This window comes from Elgaria multicarinata, chromosome 1, assembly GCF_023053635.1.
Source record: "Elgaria multicarinata webbii isolate HBS135686 ecotype San Diego chromosome 1, rElgMul1.1.pri, whole genome shotgun sequence".
NCBI classification, from domain to species: Eukaryota; Metazoa; Chordata; class Lepidosauria; order Squamata; family Anguidae; genus Elgaria; species Elgaria multicarinata.
The window spans coordinates 127814231-127829118 of record NC_086171.1 but is presented as its reverse complement, the minus strand read 5'-3'; the positions used below and the strand labels follow the sequence as shown (position 1 = coordinate 127829118).

Genomic DNA, 14888 nt, shown 5'->3' with positions numbered 1-14888 from the left:
TGAGGTGGCGGGGAGGGCGAAGTTGGGGCCTCCTCTTCTTCCCCATCACTCGTCCACCCGGCCAGGGCAAAGGGCATCCACAGCGGAAACCTCCCGCCGGCCTCCGTGCGCAGCGGCAGCCTGGGGAAGCCACGTGCGCGTCAGCGTCGAAGTAGGGAGTGGCCCGGAGGTGGCGGCCGCGGCCGCGGCAGCAGCAGCAGTAGGAGGAGAGAGCGAGAGGCTGCTGGAGGAGGGACCGGGGACCGCGGCCTCGGCACTCTCCGTGCGGCTCTTGGCGGGGAGCATCCGCCATCGTGCACTGCTATGGAAGACGCCGGCGCCAGCTTCAGCTTCGCGCCCCGCCGCCGCGGTCGCCCGTGATTCCCGCCACTGCGCGCCGCTCTCTTTCCAGCGAGGTGAGCGCGCCGGTCGGAGAGGATGGAGGAGCAGTAGCCCCTCGTCCCCGCGCCCCTTTCAGTGCCCAGAGCTGGGAACGCTGCTAGGCGGGAGCCTTGCCCTCCCCCCTCTTTCTTCTCCAGCGGGGTCCTCTCCCAATGAGAAGGGGAGAGACCCTCCAAACGAATACCGGGCGGTGGGGGCAGAAAGGAAGGATTGGATTCAACCCCACTCCGGGATGCCTCCGGAGGAGCCGGGCTCTTTCCCCCACGCTTAATCTGTCCTTCCTTCCTCCGGGTAGCCCGATAGATCACTGCACATCCTTTCCCCTATTCTGCCGAATGGGCTAGCGAGGAGGGAAGCGAAGGAAAGCGGACTCCCTCGAGTTGCTTTTGCCAAATCTTGCTTTCCTCTCTGCTCTCCTACCCGCTGAGTTGTTCTGGACTCGGGACTGCGATTAGTGCGGAGCAATTAGTGGTGTCGTGCCTATGGGCTCCTCCGAAGGCCGTGGGGGGTTAGAGCGCAATTAGCGAACCGTTAGTTTTGCCTTCCCCGCTGCGTTTTGTGGCCGTGTCCCGGCTGCCTTCCTGTGGTGGCGCCGCCTGCACCTCTTTTAAGAAAGCTCCCCCTCCGCTCCGCCTGTTAACTTTTATCTGGGCTGTTTGGTGGCTGTGTGTGAGGGAAAGGGAAGTTTCCTGGAGAAATTTCCTAAGAACTTGGGAAGATGCCGAGACGGGACGCTGCCCTCCTCCGCCGTCCTGGCTGTGGAGTCGCAGACCGGCTCCCTCTCTCGCATGGCCTCTTCGCGGACTCACACAGGCAGCCTTGGGAGGGAGGAGGAGGAGGCAGAGCAAAAGGGAAACAAGCGGCATTTTCGGGACCGGCCTTCTGCCTCCCTTGCCAAATAATTTCGATGGACGGCTTTGACAGGGGGGTGGCAAATGGCCCAAAGATGTTGCTGTAGCCAATGAGTTCAGCTTTGTGTGCCTGTAAAAAAACATGTGCTGAACTTGGAAGACGATTGAAGTTTTCAGACTGAGCGGTGAATGGGGCATGCTCTTTTGAGGCCTAAGTAGTGTGCTGTGTGAAGGCACACGGGTGCTGGCACCAAGCCACATTGGCCTGGAACATGGTGAAGTTGTTGGGTGGCAGGGTGGGTTGGGGAAACCGTGATAAAGCCTCGTTGAGTTAATAAAGTTCAGCTACTTCCACAAGCAGTTGACACTGAAGTGGAGTGAGGGTGAGGATACATGAAGGCAGGGATGGGGAACCAGTGGTTGTCAAAATACTGTTGGGCTGACTTCGGACCGGTGTGTGTGTGTGTGTGTGTGTGTAATAGGAACAGAATGGGAAACAACCATTGATTAGTGAGTCATCCGAACTCAGCCTTGGACTACAGTATCCGTTAGTCCCAGCCAGTGAAAATATATGTTGTGAATTGTAGTCCAGTACATTCTGGAGGGACACAGTTTCCCCACCTGTGCAGTAATGCAATGATGTCACAGCATCTCCCCCCCCCCACTACACTTGTGCATCACTGTGTACTAGTGACTGGAGGAGCCTTCTCCCATCCTGATGCCCTCCAGATGTTTTGGGATGCAACTCTCAGCATTCCATGCTGCCTGGGGCTGATTGAAGTCCAAAACATCAGGAGGGCACCATGTTGGGGATGGCGGGATCAGGGTCTACACTGCCGCTTTATAATGGTACTGAAGTGCACTGACCACTGTTGGGGCCCATGTCACATTCTATATATGGTTTTCAAACTGCTTTCGAAGTGTTATATTCTGCTTGGTGTAGATCTGGCCCCAGTGTTGGATAAGGTCCAGGGAGACCTGGGTTGGATCTACACAGCGTCGTGAAGGCGCTTGCGTGCGCCTCGAAATTCATTGTGTAGATCCTGCCCTACACAATGAGTTTCGGGGCGCACTGGAGGCGCATGCAAGCGCCTTCACGATGCTGTGTAGATCCCCCCCAGGTTCAAATCTCCACTCAGGCTTGCAGCTCACTGGGTGACCTTGGGTCAGTCTCACCTGTTATGTCCCAGGGTTGCTGTGGGGATAAAATGGGGTATGGATGGCAAAGAACCATGTATGCTGCCCAGAGCTTTGTGGGGGAAGGATGGAAGTGCAACAAACAAATATTAAGGCCATCATTTTATTTCTAGATGACCAGGCAAAGGAGCTTTTGTAAACTGGAAAAGTGGTGTGTATGTGTGTGTGTATATATGTATGTGTATGTATTTTGGGGGGCAGTGGTGTTCCTCAGATGAGTAACACAGGTTACATGGACAGGAGAGCCACCAACTCTACTAAATGGTTTTATGGCTAGTAAATGTTATACATGAATGGGCAATTTGTGGCTGTCCTGATGTTTTGTCCTACAACTCCCATGATTCCTCACTATTGGCTATGTTGCTAAACTGATGGGAGTTATAAGCCAAAACATCTGGAGGTCCAGAAGTTGCCCACCCCTTTGTTATAGACATATCTGCACAGCTGTTTTTGGAAGTCACACCCTGTTGGCTTCATTCCAAATGCTGATGCTTACAGCATTTTAGTTTGGTGCCATGGCGTTTATGTTAGGGTTCTGTCATGCTATTTCACATCTTGAAATTGCTGGATGAGGTTTTCCAGATATTTGGAGTGAAGTATGCTGATGACACCCAACTCACTTTCTTATTTATATTTGATTCAAGTGATTATTTATTTATTTATTTATTGCATTTTATACCACCCAATAGTCAAAGCTCTCTTAAAGGTGCCTGGAAAGTAAAATTGGCTGAATTAGGTCTAACAAACTTAATGTAGATAAGATAGCAGTATTATTGGTTGGTGGTTCTGCGGTTTTGGAATTTGACACTTTCCAATTATAGAATCATAGAATCATAGAATAGCAGAGTTGGAAGGGGCCTACAAGGCCATCGAGTCCAACCCCCTGCTCAATGCAGGGGGTTGGACTTGCACTCAATAGATGGGCTTGCACTTCTCCAAAGGACCAGATTTGCAGCTTGGGCGTCCTTTTAAATCTAAGCCTCTCTTTGGATGCTCAAGTAACATCCATGGCACAAAGAGCCTTTCCGCAGCTTTGGCTGGTGTATCAGCTGCAGTCCTTCCTAGACAGAAACAGCTTTACTACTGTGATCCACACTGTTGTAATATGCAGACTAGACTATTGTAATGCATTATACATAGCACAGTTCAGAAATATTAATTGGTTCAGAACACAGCAGCCAGACTTTTGATTGGAAAGTGCCATTCTGGCTGTAGAAGATCAATCTTAAAATGCCTCCAGAGCATTTCTGGTCTCAATTCAACATACTGGTTTTATCCTGTATCCTCTTAGGATAGCTCTGCCTGGCTAGAGTATTGGGAGTAGGACCCATTAAACTCAATGGGTCTTAATCTGAGTCGACATACCTATGATTGCACTGTCAATGGATTTCATTTGCAGTCTTAAAACTCTTGATTTTCGATTACATACTGCAAGATATTTCTTGCAAGAGATTGTTTTGTTTATGTGGTTTCCCAGTTCATGAGAAAATACAGACATAATGAATAGGAGAATATGACTGAGTGGATCAAAGTCCTTGAAGCACATAGCTCTGAATTTTTACCCTTTTACTTACCAAAAAGTTTCTCTTTTTAAAAGAGGTTTGTTTTGCTGTCTAATGGGTTGTGTTTTTGTTTCATTCTTGGTAATAGCTCTACTTGCCAACTTTTCTTTCTCGCTTATAATTCCATTAAAAAAGAAACTGAGAATACTTTAAAATCTCTCACGTAAGTGCTAAAGTTTTGGCCTTTGAGGACAACATTATTGCCTGTACTAAGAAGCAGATATCTGTAAATAGTAAAGTTTAAAAGAATGGCCCTGCACATTTTTCAGACATTTATCTATGACCCTAATAATTTGGTTGTGCCTTTTATAATAGGATAACAATTGGCAGAAAATATACAAGGGTGGGTTGCTAGGGATGGAGTAATACTAAATGTGGCCTGTCTGTCACTCTTCTGCATCCCATCATGGTTTCCTAGCATGTTTCCTTGGGGTTATATTGACAGCAGTCTCTGGTTGTCTGCTGTGTGCAGCTAGCACCACCTATCCAACACTGCAATGCCATTATGTCATGAAATGTGGGAGAGACTTCTTGCGGAAAAGGTCCATGAAGATGACTGTGGGCATTCCGTTCATCTTGACCACTGTGCAGCAACAAGTATGAATGTAGACTAAATCCTAGACTTGGCATACTCATTCATGGGGTATATACTATCCATCTCAATTTATAATTGAGGTTCGTACAACACACTAATCCACCACGAGTTATCGTGTTGTCTGAATGCAGTGCATTTTCCATAGGGTGGGTTGTTAACCAAACAGTGTGTTTTATTTTTCTCAAACAAGTCACATTGAGGAGCCATGGCTTGTTTGGTTGTTCAGGGTGGTTAACAAACCATACTGCAGGGTTAATGAGCAACTCCGTAGAAAACATGCTGTGTTCAAACAACACAGTAATCCACCATGCAGAAGTTATTGTGTTCAGACAACACAGTAACTCACAGTTCAACATCAACCCATATTGGGTGGGTTAGTGTGTTGTGTGAACCCAGGCAAGATGTGATTGTATGGACACATCCAGTTCTGGAGGAAAATTCTGTGTTTGATGCAAAGTTCAGCTTACTGGCTTATATGGAATTGGGAAAATGACTAAATTTCCCATTGAAATGTGATACATAAAGACCTGCTTCTGAGCACCTGTGGCTTGTGAATCATTTCCTCTTTTTTCTGTTGTTTGTAATCCGTTGGAGCATGCTGCTATTTTTGCATAGTACTTCCTGGATGTCTGTCCATTTCCAGCCAGCTTATTGCTGGCCCTTGTGCAGTTTGAGGTTTTGCTGTTTTTTTCCTAGTCAAGGTAGAAGATAGGAAGCTGGCTTATACTGTACCACTGGTACTAAACAGTGGGCCTTTCCCACTTCTACTTGGACACGCCAAGGATTGAAGCTGAAACCTTTTGCATTGAAAGTATGTGGTGTGCCTCTGAGGTACAGCCTTTCCTAGGGATATGTCAGAAATCTGCTCCGTCTGATTTTTTTAAACATCTCCAATCTGCATCATCTTGAAAGAAATCTGCTATGGGGGTGGTATATAAGTGTAATAAATAAATAAATAAATAAATAAATAGAAACAGAATATGTGTACAATTTAAAGAATATGCATTTTAAAAAAAACCAAATCTACACAGAACCAGCACAGAATGGACCAGGAGATGGGGAACTGATGAAGTCCATAGAATGGATCTGACAGATCTGCCCATCCTTAGCATTTCCCTACAGGTGCCTATTGTTGCTGAAAAGGGCAACTGAAATGTTAGAGGTGTACAGAATTATGCATGGTGTGGAGAACATGGATAGGGAGACATTTTTCTCCCTCTCTCATCAGCCCATGAAACTGATTCGTGGGAGGTTTCAGGATAGACAAAAGCTGATTGGTGGGAGATTAGGGATAGACAAAAGGAAGTACTTCTTCATACAGCACAGTGTTAAACTATGGAATTCAAAATGTGGTGATGGCCACCAATTTGGATGGCTTTAAAAGGGGATCAGACAAATTAATAGATGATAAACCTATCAATGGCTCCCAGTCCTGATGGCTATGTGCTACTTCCAGTATCAGAGGCAGTGTACCCATGTGCACCAGTTGCTGGGGAACATAGGCAGGAGGGAGCTGTTGCACTCATGTCCTGCTTTGGTGTTTCCCACAGGCAGCTGGTTGGCCACTGTGCAAACAGACTGCTGGACTACATGGACCCTTGGTCTGATCCGGCGTTGCTCTTCTTATGTTCTTACTACTAGTCTACATTGTGTATATTTCATGTATATACTGTCTTCAGAGTCATTCCAGTTCTATAAAGAATAAATAAAGGTAATATACTGTTAGTATTCATTCACGGAAAGACACAAAAGAATCTTGCATTAATTTCTGCAAGTTACTCCTTTTTATTCTTGGGAGGTCAGAAAATTATCAGTCACACACAGGTTTGAGTCTAGTGTAACTCTTGCCTATTGCAGAATTATTTATTTATTTATTTATTTATTTATTTATTACATTTCTATACCGCCCAATAGCCGGAGCTCTCTGGGCTGTTCACATTATCATTTCAAGTAGTCCATGCACACACATTTGTGGGAAACTTGGGTTGGATTTGGGTAGCTCCTGAACCTTTCTGGAGGCTATCGTATGAGTAAGATCTTACATCCTGGAATGGAATTGTGTTGTGACCCTGTTCCACTGTTCCATTCATGGGTTCACCTTTTAAAGCGTGTGAATGTTTATGTTGAATTGTTCTTCCGATTGATTGGCAGTTTTTGCAGGTGGTGTAGGTTTGTATTAAAAGTTCTTTTTCCTGGAGTAATAGTACAAGGTAAGTCAGTACTATTATACCCCATATTACAGATGGGAGGGCTGGGGCTGAGAGAATGTGATTTGCCTAAGGTCATCTAGTGAGTTCATGGTGGAGCAAGATTTGAACACAGGACTTTCAGATTCATAGTTTAGTTTTGTAGCTGCTGCACTACACCAGCTCTCATAAGTATACATATGTAATTTGAGAGATTGAAAGCTGTTTCGTATGGTCCAAAGCATTTCTGTGTAGTGCATATGATCAAGGATGTAATATATCTGTGGATACAGTCACAGCTTCACAGTGGAAATTCCTGCAAATACAGTAGCTTTGACAAATCCTGCTGCAGTTGCTGAATCTGCACCAGGGAAGCTGGTTCTGTTACACACAGGCAGTAACATACAGACTTGGTTCGCATGACATGGCAGCTTACCATTGCTTAATTTACCCATGGGGGCTGTTGTGTTGTGCCAGGCATCTGTGGGTGCCTGGCTTTTCATGGCTGTACAAAAGCAGGTGGCAGGGGTTGTTTGAGGGTTCAAACAACCCTCAAAAATAGTCTATAGCTATTAACACCCCGCAGGTAAATTAAGCCTTTATTTATTATTGAATTTATATCCCGCCTTTTTTCCTCCAAGGAACCCAAGGCGGTATACATAATCCTCTCCATTTTATCCTCACAACAACAACCCTGTGAGGTAGATTGGACTGAGAGTTTGTGACTGGCCCAGTGGGTTTCCATGGCTGAGTGAGGACTAGAACCCAGATCGCTTGACTCCCAGTCCAACACTTTAGCTACTATACCACACTGGCTCTGGTGGGCTGTCATTGTGATGTGCAAACAGGCCCACTGTGGATCAGTTTAGACATACTATTCATGATCAAAGTACTGTTTGAGGGAACATGAATGGGGCATGAACTTGCATGTTTCTCCTCTCGCATCCTCTGATTCCCTTTCTTGTTCCTTGTTTGACATAAGAGCCAAACTGGATCAAGTTAATCTTCCAAGGCCCATCTCCACTGACATATTTGAGCCTCTGATGGAAGACCCTCTAGGAGGGACAGGGCTTTCTCTGCAGTGGCATCCCAATTTTGGAATGCTCTCTCCAGAGAGGTTTTCTGGTACTAACATTTCTATCATTTAGGCAACTAGCAAAACATTTGTATTTACCAAAGCATTTTAAAAGATTTTTTAGTGATTTAAATTGATTAAGTTTTAGTCTTTCTTTAATTTTTTTCCTGGTGTGTGTGTGTGTTCTATAGTTCTATACTGGAGTTGGAAAATTACCAGTGCAAATTAGGGTAATTTGTATCGGGTCATTTTGCATCAGAAAACGTTTAATTTTAATCAGAAAATGATTAAAGAGCAGGGGAAGGCAACCTGTGGGCCTCCAGATGTTTTGCCCTACAATTTCCATCATCCTTCATCATTGGCTATTCTAGCTAGAGCTGATGGAAGCCATAGGCCGAAACATTTGGAGAGCCACAAGTTGCCCATCCCTGCCCTAGAGAGATCTAATTTATACTTGTATTTAGTAAACGACTAAATTTTTAAAAAGTGTCCCGTTAATTTTTTGTCCCAATACACCACAAGTATTTGACCTGAAATGTTTGAGGGGGGGATTAAAGAATGCTCAATGTTATTTAAATATTATACTATGTAGAAATGTTTATTGGAATACTTGTAAAAATTAAAGAAAATATCATGTACTTTCCTTATATTGTTTAAATTTAGGGAAAAACACAAAGGTACTGAAAACTGTTCATACACTAATTAGTTTTAGTATCCCAAAGAAACGTGCATGATATGCTGACAACCAGTCATCTATTTCAACAGATGAAATGGTTTGGAAGTTCAAGAATTGTTATATCAGAACCAACATCCTGATTGTAGGAACATAACGCGCTTGAAACTAGCTCAGTTGTTCAGTCAACAGGGTAATGGAGGTTACTTCGGACCACATGATCATCCCTGAGTAGTTACTAGTTCAAAGCTTTCCACTTACATAGCGAGCATGAAGCCTACTATTGCGGGTGTTTTGCTGAGCAGGCAGGGAATCAAATTCTCTCTCAATAAATCGGTACAAACTGTCTGCTTCTGTGCAAAGTGATATACTGAGAGCCTCTTTCTGCAGCTTATCTTCAGCTTTTGTGCTATGATGTAATGTAATGTAATATTGTGGAAAGGCATTGATTGTCGCTGCTTTTGTAGGGTTGGTGGGGTTGCACTCCTGCACATAGTTAAGCCTCTTAAATCTCATTGAGGTCAATCATTGAAATCAGGTCATTTCAGCAGCTTAACTGGATGCAGGATTGCAGCCAGAGTATGGAGTTATGGATAGAGGAGCTGAAAGAGAAGACTTCCATTGTTACCAACAGCTCCTTTCCACCAAAGGAGTACATTCATTCTGGGATGGGTTCTTTTCTTTGCTTATGGAGGTGGAAAACATTAACATTATTATTTTTTACAAATAGTCTTTATTATTATTATTTTTAAAAAATTTTGTTGTTGTTGTTGTTGTTGTTGTTATTATTATTATTATTATATACCGCCCCATAGCCAAAGCTCTCTGGGCGGTTTACAAAAGTTAAATTCTTTTACATTCCTGATCCTAATCACATTATTTGAAGTATTTATTTATTTATTTATTACATTTCTATACCGCCCAATAGCCGGAGCTCTCTGGGCGGTTCACAAAAATTAAAAACATTCAAAGTATAAAACAACAGTATAAAACCATAATATAAAATACAATATAAAAGCTGAGCAGCTGAGTAAGTTTCATAAGAAGCCCAGAAAATTAAGGTTTCAATCATATGCACGCGGACCTGGGAGTAAGCCGCATTGAACACCAAGAAACTTACCTCTGAGTCAACATGCATAGGATTGCACTGTCAGACTGCAGCCCTCTGTCCACTGGGATTGAGCCTCATTGAACACAGCATGTATAGGATTGTGCAACTCCTAAGAGTAACTGGAAGCAAGTCCCACTGAAATCAACAGGATGTGCTTTTGAGTAAACAAATTTAGGTCTGTGGTGCAAAGGAATTTGGATTCTTGTTCTGCAATCTTGCATATATTGGAGATACACACACACACACACACACACACACACACACATTTTACTAATTTCTCAGCTGCCATTTCAATTACTCATCATTAAAAACATTTTAATCAGCATAGAGAATAAATCTTGACTGTCTGGTCAGAACGGCAGATCAGCTTAATTACATTATTTTTCCAGTAATGTTTTCATCTTCCTCCTACAAGCTGGAGCAATGTTGATTGTATGCTTGATATTGTGGTGGTGGTTTGAATTAGATCCTAAGAGATGCATGGAATGAAGACATGCTTGAGTTGACAAATGGAATTCACAAAAGGCATTTAAAAGAACTATGACGTGTCTACTTAAACATTAGCTCCATTGAATTCAGTGGGACTTACTCCAATGAAAAAGGTGCTCAGGATTGCAGCCTAACCTACCCAAAGGGGGTTCTATTACTATCTTTTAACCATTTTAGTGTGCCGTAGCAGCTACAGATGCCATTTTGTTCATAAGAGATCATTGTGGGGGGCGCACTGGGTAAATATGGACAGACCCTCACAGCACAATCCTGTCTATCTTTATTCAGAAATAAATCAAACTATGCTGAATGGGGCTTACTCCCAGCTAAGTTTGCAGAAGTGATGTTTTAAGAAAGTTCTGCTGCTTTGCTGTATTACTTAAATCAGATATTTCACATTGCTTTAAATTAGCCTTCCCCAACCTGGTACCCTCCAAATGTTTTGGAATACTGGTTGGGTATGATGTTGAAAAGCAAAACATCTGTAAGGCACCAGGCCAGGGAAAGCTGATATAATTAGTATGCTAAACTTCAATCTCCTTCATTTTCCGTGTATCACTTTTAAGAGTAAAACAAACTATCTCTTTCCCTCTTCTTTTTTTCTTTCTCTTTCTATTCATTTTCTTCTCTGCTTTGTCTTCCTTTTAATGCGCAAAACAAAATGCAAAAATATTAACAATAAATAAATAATAAAACAATATAATGGTGGCTGTTTGGAATACTATCATTATGTTTTGAGTCATCTTTAACTTCAGGAGATAGCACATGCTGGATTTTATTTAAATAAGGCCTGTTCAGACAACACACTATGCCATGGTTAGGCCACTGTGAAAAAGGATGCTCAACTAGGAAGGAGTGCAGCTCATGTAAAGCATCTGCTTTACATGCAGAAGGTCCCAAGTTCAATCACTGGCATCATCAGGTAGGGCTGGAAAAACTCTTGCCTGAAACCCTGGAGAGCCACTGCCAGTCAGTGTTGACAATACTGGACTAGATCAGTGGTTCTCAACCTTTTTTGCTCCATTCCCCCCTTTCACCATTGTTCAGAATATAATTCTCCCCTTCCCAAGGTAGTCTAACTCAAAAGGCGCATTCCAAATAATATGCATATAATATTGAAAATCTTTTATTTTTTTTCTATATTAGTCCCATATAAAGGGGCAACGCAAAGCATGGCCCCTTTTACATTCTCAGCTCCTATGCTTTGCGTTGCCCCTTTAAATGGGAAGCTTGAAACTTCTAGGATTGCGAGGGAGGGAGGGGAAAGAGAGCAAAGGCCTGGCTTTTGCAGACCACATGACACTTTTCTGGGACGTTTTTAATAACATGTGTAGGAAGACATAATCTACAGGACATTATACTTTGCTGAATAGTGGTACCAATTCCCCTCCTGGAGCCCTAAAATTCCCCCCAGGGGGGGAATTCCCCCCTTGTTGAGAACCCATGGACTAGATGGACCCATGGTCTGACTCAGTATAAGGCAGCTTCCTATGTTCCTAACTATGAATCAATAGGGCTCTTTTTTTGGTAATAAGAACGTTTGATTTCTTCATCCCCCCATTCGGTCTCCCATAGAAGGTAGTACTGCAAAGCGACAGATCAGGGGATCTGAGCAAACTCATGTAATAATTAAATTTGTGATACTGTGATGTTTTTCTAGATACTGTAGATTTAGGCTGCAGCCTATGCACACATACCTGGGAGTAAGTCCCATTAAATACAATGGGGCTAACTTCTAAAGAGACATGGATAGGATTGTACTATTATTTTGGCATCTGTCAGACAAGCTCTGGACTCTGTCTGAAGGCTTGTCAGAAGGTCCATGTCTGAGATGTTTTTAGGCCCAAAAGTATCGTTCTGCTCATCCAGATGTTTTAAGGTTGTTCTTTGCTAAGAAATGCTGCAAGTTGTAAAAAGCCTCCTTGTTTGGCATGCAGGAGTAAGGTAGAATAAACCCTTTATATAAAGAAGCCGCAAATCATGCAAACAGCCACTCCTCTGACTGACTTTGGCTGCACCGTGGTGGGATCTTAAACTAACATTTCTGATGAGGGGCAGGGCCACAGACACAGAATGAAGCCTTTTATAGGTTCGTTATTTTATATTTTCTCAAAATGTTGAGTTGCACCAGTACTTGGGAATGTCTGTAGGAAGCAGTTACATTTGCAGTTTGCTTGATTTCCTGTTTGGAGAAAGTCAGCAATTGCACTAGACTTAAGGTGTCAATTAATGCGCAAGTGTGGTGTAGCGTTTGGATGTAGACTGTGAAAATTTATGTGTCTTGAAGCCACAAAGCTTACTAAGTGACCTTGGGCTATTCATTGGCTTTCAGCCAATCCACTTTGCAAGGTTGTTGTGTGGATAAATGGAGAATGCTGTATATACCATCCTGGGCTCTTTGGAGGAAGCTTGGAGTTGAAATTAGAAAATGGTGATTATTTTTTTGTCCATTCGTTCATTGACTGACTGTTGTTCTGCAAAGTGTATTTGATAGGCTTCAAAATATATGCATGTGTGGGTGTGTTTTGCAAATTTTGTCTTTATCAGACGTACGGTGGTGTTTCCCCATCCCCTCGGGTTTGTAAGAGGGAAATCAGGTTTGTGGTGTGCACACAACGGAAAACCGATGAACACAAAACATTACAGCTCCTACTGTGATCCCTCCCATACTGGAGGGTTAAGCAAGTATCTGGCACTGTCCATTGCAATAGGGCAAAGCTAAGCTGGCCGTGAAGCTCACCCCCATCACACAGCCATGACCTTCATTCTTGCTACCTTCACTCTAGGAACCCCTTTTTGCATCCCTTATGAGTGAGAGTGGCTTCTCACTTGCAGCCACAACCAAGTGCACACGTATGGGGGTTACACTGCCATTATAATGTACCAAACAAAAGGAATGCAGCTGCATGAGCCCATTCAGCATACTAAGCATATTAGCCCAGGTTCCTTTTTTCACTGGAGCAGCAGCGCAGCGACCAGATGTGCAAAGCTATGGCATGTCCAGGAGGCTATGTGTGCTGGAGTATCTGAAGCCACCAAAATTTCTAAACCAATGACATTTCCCACAGTCTGGCACTTTTGTCACTCAGTCATGTCTATATGGAGCAGGGATAGGCAACTGTTTGGGGCCATGGGCACATTTGCCAGATAATTTGATAAACCGTCCTGGGTACCACCAAAAAATGGCCACTATGGGAGGTGTGGCAAAAGTCAAGTAAACTGCTCAAAAGACTTGAGTACAGAATAGAGGTGGGGTCTGAGCATATAGAAGTAGGGTCTTTTTTTAACCCACAACTTCTTTGAACCCACAGTTTCCAACATCAAAAGAAACCTATTTCACAGCAATCCCAGTTGCCAGCAAGAAAAATGTGTTATTTTTTAAATTAATGTAAAAGCATTAGGGGCATTTCAGTGGGCACCAGAAAGGTGTCCCAGGTTGGATTTGGGGGGCTCACAGGTACCACGTTGCCTAGCCCTGATATGGAAGGACTATATGTGCAGAGTGCATGGCAGGGACCATGTCATTTGTTTTACCTTTCTAATTCTTCTGCAGTGCAGATTTTATTCTTCCAGTGCTTTTTAAAAGCCATTTAGAGCACAATGCTATTCATGTTTAGACTAAAAAAAAGTCCTACAACTCCTTGCTGGCTGGGCATGATGGGAATTGTAGGACTTTTTTCTGTCTAAACATAAATAGGATTGCAACCTTAGAGCTTTTCTACATGAGGCTGTTAATATGCAGTTTCTTCTTTTAGTTTCATTTCAGAATTGAGATCTGAGCACTACACGAGAAGCATTTCCTTTCCTACCTTTCTGCTACATAACCATTAGGTGGTACTGAGGTCTAATGTAATACTGCAAATATACAAGAGAAAATTGCGCTTTCTTTCGCTTTCACAATATTTTTTTTAAAAACTCACAGAAAGTGCTGGTTAGACAGAGAAACAGTGGTCACAACGTTGTCTAAAGAACCTGTAAACAACTGTGAGTAGGTAATGAGAGCGCACAATAAATGCCTCATGAAGAAAAGTCCTTAGAGTATCACAATGTAGTTTCCAAAACGTTTGTTCCATTCTTCTCTCTCAATTATGCTGTTGCTCCTTCTCCAAACCTTTTTCTAGTGCCTGCTTCTCCTACAAATGTTTCCTGACCTATCACAGCCTCACCATTTTTGCACCTTAATCTTGGGTGATCTCAGCTTTGCTACTTCGCTACAAACCTCAGCTTTGTGATGTCTGTCTTCTTTTATCTTTGTCCTTATCGTTTAACATAGGATGAAGACAAATGACTTTTTCCCTAAAGGGTTGGAAGCGGTTTGAAAGAGAGCTCACAGCATGTATACTGATCTCACTTTTCCCTATGGTAAACAGGCTTTGTAGGTTTTTAAGTATTCAGACCTTGAATATCTATTTGATGAGAGGCAACAGTGCATATTCACGGTGGGAAATTGAAGTCTCCCTCGAGGTGTGATGTTGCAGAAGTCCGCAATTATATGGTCTGAAATATGACTTTGCCAGGATCGTAACGTGTGAGTGTATTACAAAACCAAACATCATTACCCTGAAACATTCTTCCACAGCTCAAAATGTAGAAGAAGATTCTGCAGATGCACAAATGTTTCCCCAATTTGAAATGATATAGTAATATGAGAAGGCGCAGGCAACATTACTAGTCGATTTAGAACTTACTCTCTTACACATACAAAATCATTTCCCCCCAAGAGAGGTCTCCAGTAATGCTTGGAATTGCTGCTTCAGTTTTGAATAAA

General features: G+C 43.0%; 1 protein-coding gene across 2 annotated transcripts in view; it reads left to right on the top strand.

The window, feature by feature from the left end:
• Positions 1-281: 281 nt before the first annotated feature.
• The window catches only part of LRRC8C (leucine rich repeat containing 8 VRAC subunit C), a 38957-nt gene continuing 24350 nt past the window's right edge, over positions 282-14888 (top strand). The window contains exon 1 of one of the 2 annotated variants that reach the window (XM_063117757.1): positions 282-395. The gene's annotated coding sequence lies outside the window, so the exon portion shown is untranslated. The remainder of the gene's footprint in view (positions 396-14888) is intronic. The other variant, XM_063117748.1, reaches the window with a different exon arrangement.